The sequence below is a fragment of the Triticum dicoccoides genome, chromosome 7A, assembly GCF_002162155.2.
Source record: "Triticum dicoccoides isolate Atlit2015 ecotype Zavitan chromosome 7A, WEW_v2.0, whole genome shotgun sequence".
In the NCBI taxonomy this organism is placed as follows: domain Eukaryota; kingdom Viridiplantae; phylum Streptophyta; class Magnoliopsida; order Poales; family Poaceae; genus Triticum; species Triticum dicoccoides.
Window position 1 is genome coordinate 712,135,775 of NC_041392.1, and position 13,763 is coordinate 712,149,537.

At 45.7% G+C, this 13,763-nt stretch overlaps 1 pseudogene; it reads right to left on the minus strand.

Moving 5' to 3' along the window:
- Positions 1–3,527: 3,527 nt before the first annotated feature.
- LOC119334001 lies at positions 3,528–6,505 on the minus strand (annotated as a pseudogene).
- Positions 6,506–13,763: the final 7,258 nt, after the last annotated feature.

A 13,763-nucleotide genomic window follows, 5' to 3' on the forward strand; every position in this document is an offset into this window, starting at 1 on the left:
AAGATCTGCAGCATTTTACCTATTCTGGTCCTCATTGGCTTCTTTGTGATGACATTATTTTTTAGAAAGCCCAGGCTTCTATTGATTCCTCTGTTCAGTTCTTTTTTATAGGAGAAGGTTAATTTTTCAGATTTGTCCCTGCTTGCGTGCAGGGGACTTTGTTTTCTTATTTAAGAATTATGGTTAATACTTAATTTCATTGGCAGAGAAACTTTGTTATATAAATGTACATGTATCGATGTAGTAAGTATTGGAATATTGCTCTTTTCCTCTGTCAGAAGGGAATAACCCCAAAGAAAGAAGATTACCCCCAGCACGACATTTGTATCTACATATTTTACATATATATTGTTCGAGCATGATTTTGAGGCTCTGGCTAGCATCCGGATTGCCAATTTTGGTACATTATTGCCAATTTCTCCAAGCCGGACCTGATATCAGCCAAGTGATGGAGAAATGTGCTCCAGATGTCATCCTGGTGGAGAAAACAGTTTCGCGGGGCATACAGGAGCTTCTACTGAAACAAGGTGTCACTCTGGTGCTTCATATGAAGCTCGATCGGCTGCAAAGAATTGCACGCTGCTCTGGATCTCCTATAGTCTTCTATCTCTAAATAAAAAAAGGCTATATATGCAAAGGCAGGCTTGTTTGTCTTTTCTTGATTTGTAATATTTTTTGGTGCAACCAAACTATCTTTATATGCATATTATTCTCACATATATTAGTCGAGACGTGCATTTGCACGTGCACGCTTACTAGTTACGTAAGCTGAACATGTAAAAAAACAAACAATTATACGTAAGACAAATTGTCATGACTGACAAGGGACCATCCCATGTAAAGACGATTGTCACAAGGATTCCGTCAGGTTGGAAAACCTGAAGATAGTCGCTTTTTTTTTTTTTGCAACGAGGTGGTCCAAGTAGTGAAACAGTGTCTTCGTAAAACCCTACACCTCATGAAAGCCCAATTCCTCTGCCTGCCCTAATGGCTCCGATTTCCTCCTCTGTCCTCGGTGCCGCCGACGGGCAGCACCGTGGCTTATTGATGTCAATAAGATTTTGGAGAGTTTGTTGGCGAATTTGTCTGTGTAAGGGTGATTATTGATGTCAATAAGATTTTGTAAAGATTTGTGTGGATCACCAAGAGTCGGAAGACAAAATACTAGGTAGCATGTGCAAGTTGAGAAGCTCCTGACTTTTTTCTTTTCTTTTGTTGGTTGTTGGGCACCTCCGAGAGACTGATCCGGCATATCATCTTGAGATTGACGAAGTCGCATAGATGTCTTTGTAGTCGACGGAAACGTCTCCTACCACGGAACACACATCCCCGACAGACCTGGAATAAATTCAAGAAAATGTGAGCATCAGTGTGAAGTCTGGGACTTGAACTCTGGTGGGCAGGGGATACCACTGTCCTCCTAACCATCCACCACAGGTAGGTTCGTGCATAAGAGAGATATTGATGAGTGTATTTTATACCCATATTTTGCTTGAGTTTAACCCTAATATTCTTCGGATTATAACACTAATTGTTACCATGTTAGTTCATTTCCTTTGTTTCACATTTTGTAGGGTTTTTAGGTTGATTATATCTTTCATGGACTTCTCCTGATAATTTGACCCATTCGTGGCATAGAACGAAGAGGAACCAAGAGCGGATTTCACCTAGAGGAGGGGGGGGGGGTCAGTGAGAGATTAGTCCCGAGCCATTGTCAATGCAACTTGGGCCACTAAATCTCCTTTAATGCCGATAATAAATTAAGCAACACATACACTTTGGTCACCGCCCCCTTATGTTGGGCACAAATTACAATGACGGGATTCAGTTCACACGATCCACCGGTGGGAGCCAGTTTGAGGCAGCCGTCTCGATGATCATCAGTGAGGCATGTAATCAGGCAAAGTTGGTCGGGCACACCCTTGGTTGATTGCACTCGCAATGTTCATGTTGAACTCCATACATGGGTCCACAAGTTTCTCAGTAGCACAAATCGACATATTGACAATTCAGAAAGAAGCTTGAGAAGGTGCGCTCTAGGCCATACACGATTGAGCACGAGCAAATTTGATATAATTCCATATTTCTTACTTTTTGTGGGTAAAAATAAAAAAGTTAAGAAGAGATATATTGGCTAGAGAGCAAATTCGTTCTCCTTTTCCCCACAATGCAACAACACCATCTTGAAACCAACTCAAATTAAGAAACTTCTTGATGATTCTGATGTTTCGCGTGAAGGTATGGAACAACTGAAAAGTCATACCACTTGTTATTTTACTAAATTGTTCTCTTCTGATTAACCCATTCTCTTTTAAATTGATTGATCTAGATCAAAGTGTTTTATCTCGAGTTAAACGGTCCATGACATCACGATATGAATGACGCCTTACTGGCACCATGCTCCACTGAGGAGATTCTTGAAGCTCTATTTGATGTTGGTGATTTGAACGCACCATAATAGGGTGGTTTACACACATTGTTTTCCATAAAAGGGTTTGTCCTATGTTGGCAGAGGATCTAACTGAAGAAGTATTGGAGTGGGATTCTTGTTCAATTCTCGAGGGGTGAAACACCAAAACAAATTGTCATGACTGACATGGGTCGACCATCCCAAGTAAAGATTGTCATGATGATTCCGTGAGGTTGGGAAACCTAAAGATAGTCGCATGTTTTCTTTTTGCAACGAGCGGGGTCCCAGCCCATCCTGATCGCGCAGTTGTGCGCGCGTACGCCCACACCCTCCCCTCGCCGTCCCCGTCGACGCCACTACCAACCATGAACGCCGACAGGAGGAGGAGCTCATGAGGAAGGTGCTCCAGGAGTTGAAGATCGAGTACGAATGCAGCCAGTGAGACAGCCTTGAGGAGCAGCTCGCACTATCGGCCACCGGCGATATGGCCATCCCGGAGCCACAGGAGGACTAGGGATGGTTCTGGAGCCTCCGGTCGCGCCCTGGGATCCGGCATTGGGGGCAGTCATGGACATGGACGTCCACTCTGCCCTACACGCTAGACATCATTTATGCCCTGGCCTCGTGGGTGGGCGCCGAGCAGTGGTGCAGGCGCTGCCCGCTCAACCATGGTAGTCACCACAGGCTCCGCCCGCGCACCTTTCGTAGCCGCCACAGGGACCGCCCACCCACTTTTGGCAAGCACCGCCGTACGTCAATCTCACCATGGACGATGATGACGAGGACCTCGGCGAGGATATGAACTAAAGAAGGCCGGCACGGCGACGACGGCCGATCTAGGGTTTCTTTTTTTAGTTATTTTATATGTCTTATTAGTTCGAGTCTAATTTTAATGTTCCGGGACTTGGACTTTTTGATGTAGTATAAGTTATCGTTTTTAATTATTTTGTGCCTTTTTGTTTAAATTTAAGTCACGACGGGCAGACACAATTTGAAATGCGCCGGCCGGTTGGGTGCACTGACGGATGGATGACCGCAAACGGATGCTCGTGTTCGTTTTGATTGATGCAAACGGACAAAAACCACGTCTGTTTGTGGTCATGCGATTGAAGTTGGCCTAATAAACTTGCTTCACAGGAGTGAAAGACATCAGCTTGGCGGTGCTGAACTCAGCGTCATCCTGCTCCATCCTCGTGTGCTGGAGGGTGGGGATTTAGTATAGATCAAAAGAAGATCCAATGGTTGTTGTTTCTTGGTTAACTAAGGATGCACTAAATTACTGGTAGACATTCATATTTTTATCTTCAAATCTTAATGGTTAATTCCTGGAATCAAACTCCTCCTTCTCTCATAAATCTTGATCAGTAAAGAAGCGATCTATACCAAAGATAAACAAATGTAATACTCCTATAATTATTTGAGATGTCTGCCTATATCCAATATTAGCAGGTTTGTATTTAAAAAAGTGCCGCTGGTGTTTTGGGACATTGAAATGTTTGATGGAAACTTGAGAGGACATTCTCATCACTGACTTTACAAAGTGGTACAAGATTTTGCTACAACAAAGTGACACAGTATGTTCTTCTATTCATCATATAGGGTGCAGTAGTAAGAAAAGAGAGTAAACAAATTATAAATCTCAGTTTAAGACCGGACTGGCATGTTATCTTTCACTGGTGCTCCGTTTGCTTCTGGTGAAAACATGCAGTCCATCGGCACAATGAAGGATCACAAATAGAAATAGAAATTGTAGGCTTAACATAATAACTAGCTTACAGTAATTGACTGGAATAGATAGAGTGCATTAACTTAAATAATTGAATTGCAAAGAACCATTCAAGATTTAACTAAGAGTGTCTTATATATAGCTACATTGCACTGCCAAGAGAACACATCAGGTGGTCAGTTGGAGCAACCAAGCAAGTCCTGAGACTAGGTAGTGGAGTTGGTCAGCATGGAAAAGGATGGTCTTGTCGATGTGCACCATGAATCCACAAACATAAGGATGAGTATCGTGTAGACGGACAATTTTGCCTGTCCTGGATTAACCTTGCAGAGGATACTTTTTTTTTGCGGGAGCAGAGGATACAAAATGAAACAAAGCTCTGGTAACGATCACAATGAGCAAATGTGGAGTTGCTATATGTTTTAGGAATGTTCTCACCAGCAAATAAAACACAAGTTGAAATTGCACAAATGCGCAAGTTTTGGGGCTAAGGTAACATAGAAGCACAACTCTAGGGGATTTTGACAAGGAAGCCTACGTAAAATATTGACTTATTATTCGCTCCACCATTTGGTTTCTATTTCCAGAAAAAATATGTGGGTGGAGCACACAAATTTGGAAATATAACATGCTTAATTAGCTAATAAATGGGACGCACGGACAACTAAACTCTATAGTTGGCATGTCAACGCCACATTTTCAACAAATCTTCCACATGAAATAACAATGGGACGCATGCACAAATAAACTCTATGATGCTTAAGTTTCATCTGGGAGCATGCTAATAGCACATGCCAAAGATATACTCACCATAGTTATGATCCACATTGCATTGGATGGAGGAATATGACCCGAAGATGTTGTATATCTTTACGCATCCATCATTACTTGTTGATACCTCCTGTGACAGCTTCACAGTCATTTTTTTAAGCATCGGCACACATTTGAATATCAGTTTCAAGAAATCAATCTCATGATCATATCCTTCAAACCCGTTGATCTCCACTTCCTCGAGAGCAGACAAGGAGATTGTTTGGGATCTCCAGTTTGAAGGCTCACACTGACAATCAAATGGACATTCTTCTTTCACCTACACCCGAAAGTTATATGCGAATTACTACACACATCATTAGGTTATATAATTAAAGCAAAGAATTACCATTGATCCCTCTAGGATGACCTTAAGCTTCCGCACAGAACCACAAATTCGGATCATCCCTAGGAGATGGAACACGAGTGCTCTGAAAGCGTGTCCATTTGTTGTGAGATATAACTCCAAAATAGAAAACTCGGTAATCATATGCTTCTCTATCTCTTGTGCAAAGGTGTCCTCCTCTTTACTGCTGAAAACATGCGAGATCTGGAAAAACAATTTGACAGGATATACGTGTCATTCACAGATTTAGTCAGGTCTAAGCTTTGCAGTAAATTGAGCCGAAGAAGGGACGCACGGCGTGGGCACAAATCTCCAAGCAAGGGAGCTGTCCTTGTCTCTCTGCCATCTGTAATGTCACCTGCTCTAGTCGCCAAATACCAAACACAATAGATGCCCTGTCATAGGTGGGGTACCAGCAGTTCCACCGGACTTTCTCCACCATGGGTGCCCAGACGGAAATGATGACATCTGAGGTGATAAAGGACATGGTCAATTTCTTAAGCACGGGGGCGACGATGTTGACGCGCCATGTCCGCTTGCTTGAGCGGTCCACGACGAGCTCCTGCAGCGACGCCGAGCTGACGCTCAGGTCGCTCGTGCCGTGTGCAATGCTTCTGAGCTCGAGTGTGCGCTAGCGCGGGCAGCAGGAGAGCAAGGGGTCGAGATCTGGGATCCTGCCCGACAAGGTCAGTGTCTCGAGCGCGGGGAAGCCGACACCGGTCGGCACACGGAGGAAGAGGAGACATGAGTCCAGCTCGATGGAGGTGGTGCGGTGGAAGCAAGACAGGTCGACGTCGACGGAAGGGCTGCATAAGTGCCCGGGGAGGGCCAAGACGAACTCCTCCGGCGCGAGCCGCGCGGCGGCACGCAGCAGCTAGTCGACGCTGGCGGGGTCGGGGAAAGGGTTGGGCATGCACTCGTAGGGGACGTGGATTTCCAGGATCGAAACCGCGGGAGAGTCGACGCGGCTGAGCGCCGCTTCGAGCGAGGAGAACAGGACGTCGCGGAAGATGATCTGGCGGAGGCATGCCCAGAGGCCGCGCCACCTGCGGGAGAGGACGCGGGTGCGTGCGGCGGCGCTGGCGCAGGGGAGGCGGGCGAGGAGGAGGAGGAGCAGGTCGTCGGGGAGGGCGGTGATGCGGTCCGGTCCGCCACCTCCTGGAGGTGGCTGCTGCTGGGAGGAACGGAGGCGGCGCCGCGATCGCAACTCCATCGGAGCTCTTATACAAAACAAAACAAAAACCCTATTTTTTGACAATCTACGTTCCCCTCCCACTTTATAGGCTAGTAGTTTGTACGCATGTGTTTGTACGTGCATGCGTTGGTTTTTTCATTTAATTAGTTTGCATGTACATCTAGATACATTCATTTCTGCGACAAGTAATTTGAAACGGAAGGAGTAGCAAATAACTGAGTAGGACCAGTCACGTGTGTGTGCATGCACATGATTAGATCGAGTCGTAGATGAATTGATCAGCCTCCTGGCGATCCTCCGTGGGATGGCACGGGTGAATAGAATAGTGCGGAGACTTAGCATGTAATGGCCACGTTCTGTTGGGCGTGCAGCCGAGAGAATAAAGGAAGGAAAAGAGAAAAGACGCAGAAGTTGCGCATCGCAAAACGCTCTCCGTGTGACTGTGTTGCTCCTCTCCTACCTCATGTGCGTGTGTTGAGTTTCAGCAAGAAAATTCACAGAGAGAGAGAGTAGATCACAGCCTCAAAACTATCAGGCAGTATACCCGGGCATACCTCGGGCCCGGCCGGGCTTCGGGCCAGGACAAAAAAAGCCCGGTGCTGAAAACCCAGCCCTGAGCCTGGCCCGGCCTGACCGTTGAGCCTACTAAATCAGGCCCGAGCCTGGCCCAAGCCCATAAAAGCCCGAGATGGCCCGATCGGCCCGGCCCAACTATGGCTAAAATCCTGTTTCATGTAAGCCTGGGCCCGGCCCGACCTGTCCGGCAGGCTCGATTTTCAGGCCTAAGCCCGGCCCGATGGCACGCTCGGGCTCAGCCCGGCCCGAGATTTTCGGGCCCGATCGGGTCGAGCCGTCCGGGCCGGGCTGCCCATGGCCAGGTATACATGGCAGTCACTGCCGGCTGCTGCTTTTTTTTTTGCCAGGGCAGGGCGTCGTCTTCATCACTCCTTGAGTGCCTATGTGCGGATGTCGTTGGTTTATAGGCTGTGAGGGCGGCTAGGTTTCTTGCGTGAGGGCACTCGTGTGGCCGGAGTTGGCATCAAGGCAACTCTGGCCAGGGCAGGGCGCCGTCCTCATCACTCCCCTTCTACCGAGCCTCTCTGCTGGCCCTTTGGGTTGCATTTGAGGTCCATCCATCTGCTCTATCTAGATGTCTAACCGTTTTTCTGCAATTAAACTACCCTTGGGTGCAGAGGCAGCAAGGCATGACTTTAGTCTTCACATCAATCTTCCTTCTCCAAACGTATGCTTTACCAAGTCACTACCCAGCAATATAATGAACATAACATGTCACGCGTGCATCACAAAAAAATGCAACGGCGATTCGGAGCATTTCAAATGATTTCATAGTTCATATATACCCACTCGGACGCAGCACCAAGCATGTAAGCAGTACACATACATCAAATTGTTGTCTCACAGCGAAGCGGACATCTCAAATCTGTACCCTAATTCAAGATCGGATAATGCAATGCCCCTACAATTAATTTGAGATGCCCGCATACACCAAACAGAACTGATGCTGCGGTTGCTTGATTATATATATCAACATGAATATTAGCAAGTTAACAGTACAACTAAATTTGTTGGTGTGCGCAACACAATCATGGCAGAAACTTGCGAGGAGAATCTTTTGTTCATCATATAGGGTGCACTAGTTAGAAAAGAGAGGAAACGGGAGATAATTCTCAGTCCAAGGCACTGAGCAAGCATAAAGAGCTGCATGGTGAAGAACATTTACCGCTGCCTTATTTGGCTCTTTTTTAAAATTCGGTTCCCTATTTGGCCCTAAATATTTTATTTTTTCCTTTTTGACACCACAAATTCATTTCATTTCTTCCATGACACTACCATCACTTTTTGTTGTTAACATCATCAAATGTGACTTGAAAAGTCTTATTTACCCTTGCTGTAGCAGGTTAAAAAAACAGAAAAATCTAGTTTGACCGAACCGTACATATCCTCTCCCGATTCCCCTTAACCCTACCGCGCGGCGCGAGGCATGGAGGAGCGTGCGGCCGACGCTGCTACGGATGGCGCAGGGAAAGGCGATGGTGGGGAGGCGGTGGGCGGCCAAGCAGTGAAGGACGGGTGACGGCGCTGCGCAGGGCAAGTCGCGGTGCCGGAGGTCCGTTGGTGGCAGGGGCGAAGCGGTGACCAAGAGCGGCCGTCGCTGGCCTTCCCACACTGCCAGCTGGACGACCACGTGGTGCGCGCCCGCCTTGCCCGACCAGCGTCCCCTAGCCGTGGTGCAAGTGAGTGCTTGACCGGCTTCCCACATGATACGCGTGCTTGTCGTGCCTCAGTGATGGGCGTGCTAGCTGGGTCGCTGTGGGTGCGTGCTTTCCATGCTTTAGTGTGTGCGTGATGTGATGTGTGTGTTGTGTGCAAAGAGAAAAAAATTGAGACATGGATTTCTTCTGTGCGATGTGCGTGAAAAGAGAAGCCGTGAGATTGTTGTGCGTGTGTGTACTGCTCTTACATGTTAGTGCAGTGGTTAACATGGGTTTCTCAGTACAATCTTGTAATAGTATAATTTTGTTGCAACTCCAATGCGCTGACGCATTGTGTCCGCGTGCCGCCGTCGGCATTGCTTTTGACTTTCAGTTCATAATTTTGGTTCCGAAATACATCAGGGGTAAAATGGACTTTTCATGTTGTATTTAACGGTGTTAGTTGCCAAAACTGACGGAAATGTCATAAAGGTAACAAAATTAAGTTTGAGTGTCAAAACAGGAAGAAACCTTTTACTAGGGCCAAAAAGGGAATCAAATTTCAAGGAAAGGCCAAATAAGAAATTCTCTCGATTTACTTCCAGTGAAAACATACAGGGTGTCGTCAAAATAAAACAGTGCAAATAGTCATTGATACCATAGGCTTGACATAATTAGCTTAGAGTAATTGACTGACATAGGTAGAGTGTATCAACTTCAATAACTGACAGGCGTAAAAACCATTCAAATGTACTCCCTCCGTTTTTATTTACTCCGCATATTAGAGTTGACTGAAGTCAAACTTCATAAAGTTTGACCAAGTTTATAGAAAATAATATAAACATTTACCATAACAAATTTATACTATGTGAAAGTACATTCAGTAATAAATCTAATGATGTTGATTTGTTATCGTATATGTTAATATTTTTGTTTATAAAATTAATTAAAGTTTACAAAGCTTGACTTTGATCAAAGCTAATATGCGAACTAAATAAAAACGGAGGGAGTAACTAAGAGCGCCTTTGTATATAGCTACTACAGTACACTGGCATAAGAACACGTTAGATGATCAGCACAATGAAGCAAAGCCATGAGACCAGGTCATGGAGTCGGTCAGCATGGAAATGGAATCAAAGGATGTGAATCACGTCCGCCAGCACTTTTGGCTGTTTGTGCATTAACCCTGCAGAAGAAACAAGTCGAAATAAGCAAATGTGGAGTTGCTAAGGTGGCACGACGAAGTATGTGTTAAGAATGTTGTCAAATTCAGATGAGACAACATGGGAAAACAGATTGTTGTCATTGGAAAATAAAACAGAATACATGCTGACAGCAGAAAGAAATAACAAAGCACGTATTTTAACTATAACTAATAACTCGTGCCAAAACCCAAGGCAAATCAATTCAGATGAGTAGCTTATAAACTCGAATACAAATGCAAGTCAAAAGGGCATGATTCCAATAGAGAAGACTGCAAAATGCAAAAGAGCAATTTAGGCAATGAAGCCTGTGTAAAAATACTGAATTTCTCGTATTGTCCACTCCACCATCCAGTTTCTATTTCTATGAAAAGATGACGGTGTGAGCACACAAATACGGCAGAAATATAGCATGTTTATTAGCGGATGCCTGCAGCATTCCTTGCCCGGTTCTACAGTACGCTGACGACACTCTTATCATTCTACAAGCTGACCATGAACAACTTCAAACTCTAAAATCTATCCTTCTTGATTTCTCAAACGCCACGGGTCTGGTGATTAATTTCCACAAAAGCACTTTTGCTCCGATTCATGTTGATCCGTAACTTGCATCTCAACTTGCAACTAGTTTTGGCTGCACGGTTGCATCGTTCCCTCAATCCTACCTTGGCCTTCCCCTCTCCACTCACAAATTAAACCTAAAAAATTTCTTCTTCATCATTGACAAGATTGATCGTCGTCTCGCGGATTGGCGAGGGGTTCTCCTCACCCTAGCAGGTCGTGCTGTTTTGGTTAGGGCAGTGCTTCGAGCCTTACCAATCTATGCCATGACCGCTCTCCTGCTACCTATGGGTATTGTCCAGAAAATCGATAAACGTTGTAGGGCCTTTTTCTGGGCGGGTCAAGATAAAGTTTCGGGCGGACAGTGTAAAGTGGCTTGGGAATTTGTGTGTGCGCCGTTCTCTCGAGGGGGTCTAGGTTTTTCTTCTCTGCATCACTTAAACTCTTGCCTACTGCTTTCCCACCTAAATAAGCTTCACTCAACTTTTGATACTGGGGCTCGCTCCCACCTCGCTGTCAAGTATGGATGGTCTGATAACCGGGACCTTGATACTTCTCACCCCTTTGAATCTAATGTTTGGCACGACATCGCCAAGGGGCTTCAATTTTTCCGATCAATAACCAAGGTGCATATTGGCAATGGTATGACCACCGCCTTTTGGCTGGACCTTTGGGTTCATAACTCCACCCAAAATCTCGCAACAATTTTCCCTGCCATTTTCTCCCATTCGCTCAGACCCTCGGCCACAGTTGCCCGGGTTCTAAGCATTCCTACTTTTAATCTAGATTTGGCTCCGCGCCTTTCTCATGTCGCTGAGCTGGAACTAGAAAACCTACGCGCTATGCTGGCAACTGTCTCCTTGAATGTGCAGGTACATGACAAACAAATTGGACGTATCGACGGCAAGCCGCTGACTTGCAACTTGGCTTACAAGGCTATTTGGAGCGACAAGCCTATCGACTACTTCGCTCCGTCCATTTGGAAAAATTATGCACCCAACAAATGCAGAATTTTTCTATGGCTCGCAAGTAAAAATCGACTCTTCACCAACGAAAGACGCTTCAACAGGGGCCTATCCGACTCCAACCGCTGCCCGTTCTGCCCAGCCTCTGAATCAACGAGTCATCTATTCCTTCAATGCTCCGATCTCCGCCCTCTTTGGCAGGAACTGAGCTCTCTTTCTGCTACAGTACCGTCGGACTTTCAGCATCTTTGGGCATGCACCTGGCAAACAGACCACGATCAACGGTCATTATTGCTATTCTCTGGAGTATCTGGAAAAGAAGAAATGCAAAAGTTTTTAGGCAGGATCTGCAACCTATCCACCTCATCGCCCGCTCAGCTGCTGACGACCTCATGCTTTGGTCCAACAGATGCTCCAACGAGCAGGCCGTGAACCTTCTGCGTGATTGGTGTACTATGTTGTTCCACTTATCTATGAGATTGTAACCCAACTATTCTTGTAATCTCATCCTCACCCCCAACTCTCACCTTTGTAAATGTACTCTATCTTATAATGAAATGGTTCAGGCCGGCGTAAGCCCGCCGTAGCTCCGTCAAATATAGCATGTTTATAATTAGCTAATAAATGTAAGGATACATGCACAGCTAAACTATATCAACCATTAGCATGTCAACACAAGATCTTCGAAAAATCCTACAGGAGAATTAACAATTACATCTCTGTTTCGTCTAGCAGCATTGCAAATTATGCAGTCCAATCATATACTCACCAGAGCTCTGATAAACATCACATTCCACAGAAGAATGCACCTTGAAGGCGTTGCATATCTTTGTGCATCCATCATTACTTGCCGAGGCCTCCGGTGAGAGCTTCACGATGATTCCTTCAAGCATCGCTTTAACACCAGTTTCAAGAAATCAATCCCATTTTCCTCTCCTTCGAAGCCGCCGATCTCTGCTTCTTCAAGAGCAGGCAATGAGATAGTTTGGGATCTCCGGTTCAGAGACTCGCAAGAAGAAGGTGGCGGGCATCCTCCTTTCAACTAAAACCGAAAATGTACACCTGAATAACTAAACAATGTAGTACTATTGAGGTACACAATCAGAGCAGAGAATTACCCGCTGATCTCTGCAGGACGACCTTAAGCCTATGCACGCAGCGGATGACAGAGGAAAGGTTCAGCACCAATGCACGGCGAAGGTGGCGCGGCGGGAGCAAGACCAGTCGGGGACGAGGGAGCCGTCGATTAAGCCGGAGTGGAGTTCGAGGACGAGCTCCTCCGGCTCGAGCCGCGCGGCGGCGCGGAGCAGCGAGCTGACGCGGGCGTTGTCCACCCGGTGCTCCTCGGGGACGCGCCCGCACCCATGGTTGCCGGTGACGCAGATGTGGAGGAGGGAAACCGTGGGCGGGAGGCGAGCGCCGCTTCGACCGAGGGGAGCGCGACCTCGCGGAAGACAAGCCGGCGGAGGCGGGCCTAGAGGCCGCGCCACCGGCGGGAGAGGACATTAATTTTTTAGTTTCGGGAAAGAAATTGGTGTTGGATATTAATTTACTAAATATTTTACAATGTTCTGTAAATAAATTATATATTTTTTTTCTTGTTATTGTTTTCTCCGCTTTTGCGATCTATAAAGATACACTATTTATACTACCGTTGTTTCTAAATGTGAAACGTTTTGACAGTTTAAATTAAATTGTCGAAACGTGTTATATTTAGAAACAAAGGGTGTGATCAGTTGTATGATTTTTTATTTTTTACTTTAAGTCATCAAATGCACATTTGACCGAGAGAGGACAACCATGTATCGAGGAACTTCTATCACCTAGATTAACTCTATGATTATGAATAAAACTATTGTATCCTCGCAAAATGAAAACTTGCACACACAAAATGTATTTCAAAGTTTCAAGCAACTGAAAATGATAAACAATACCTTTAGGATTGGCCGTTAGTCTTCCACCTCGAGAGCATTCCCCCACACATCTTTAAGTTCTCATTTTCTTTCTCCTATATAATTTTCCTCCTACTGATGTCTCGCCTCTACTCCCCGTTCCTATCACACTTTACAAGACGCATAGCTTGTTCTCGATGCAACGATGGCGGCGACCGATTCACCGGGGAATGGGGATGGTTGGACATGACATGATGGGACTGTTGGAATATGGTATCAGTTCGGACTTTTGAAGCAACTATCTGATGCATGAATTCAATATGGTATCCAAGCCAAAAGGTCTTGAATTCAAGACCTTGCCAACGCAATATTAAGAAAAGATTTCATGACCTACATCGATCATGCGTCTAAGAACTAAAATAGCATAGACTTGAGAGGGAGGG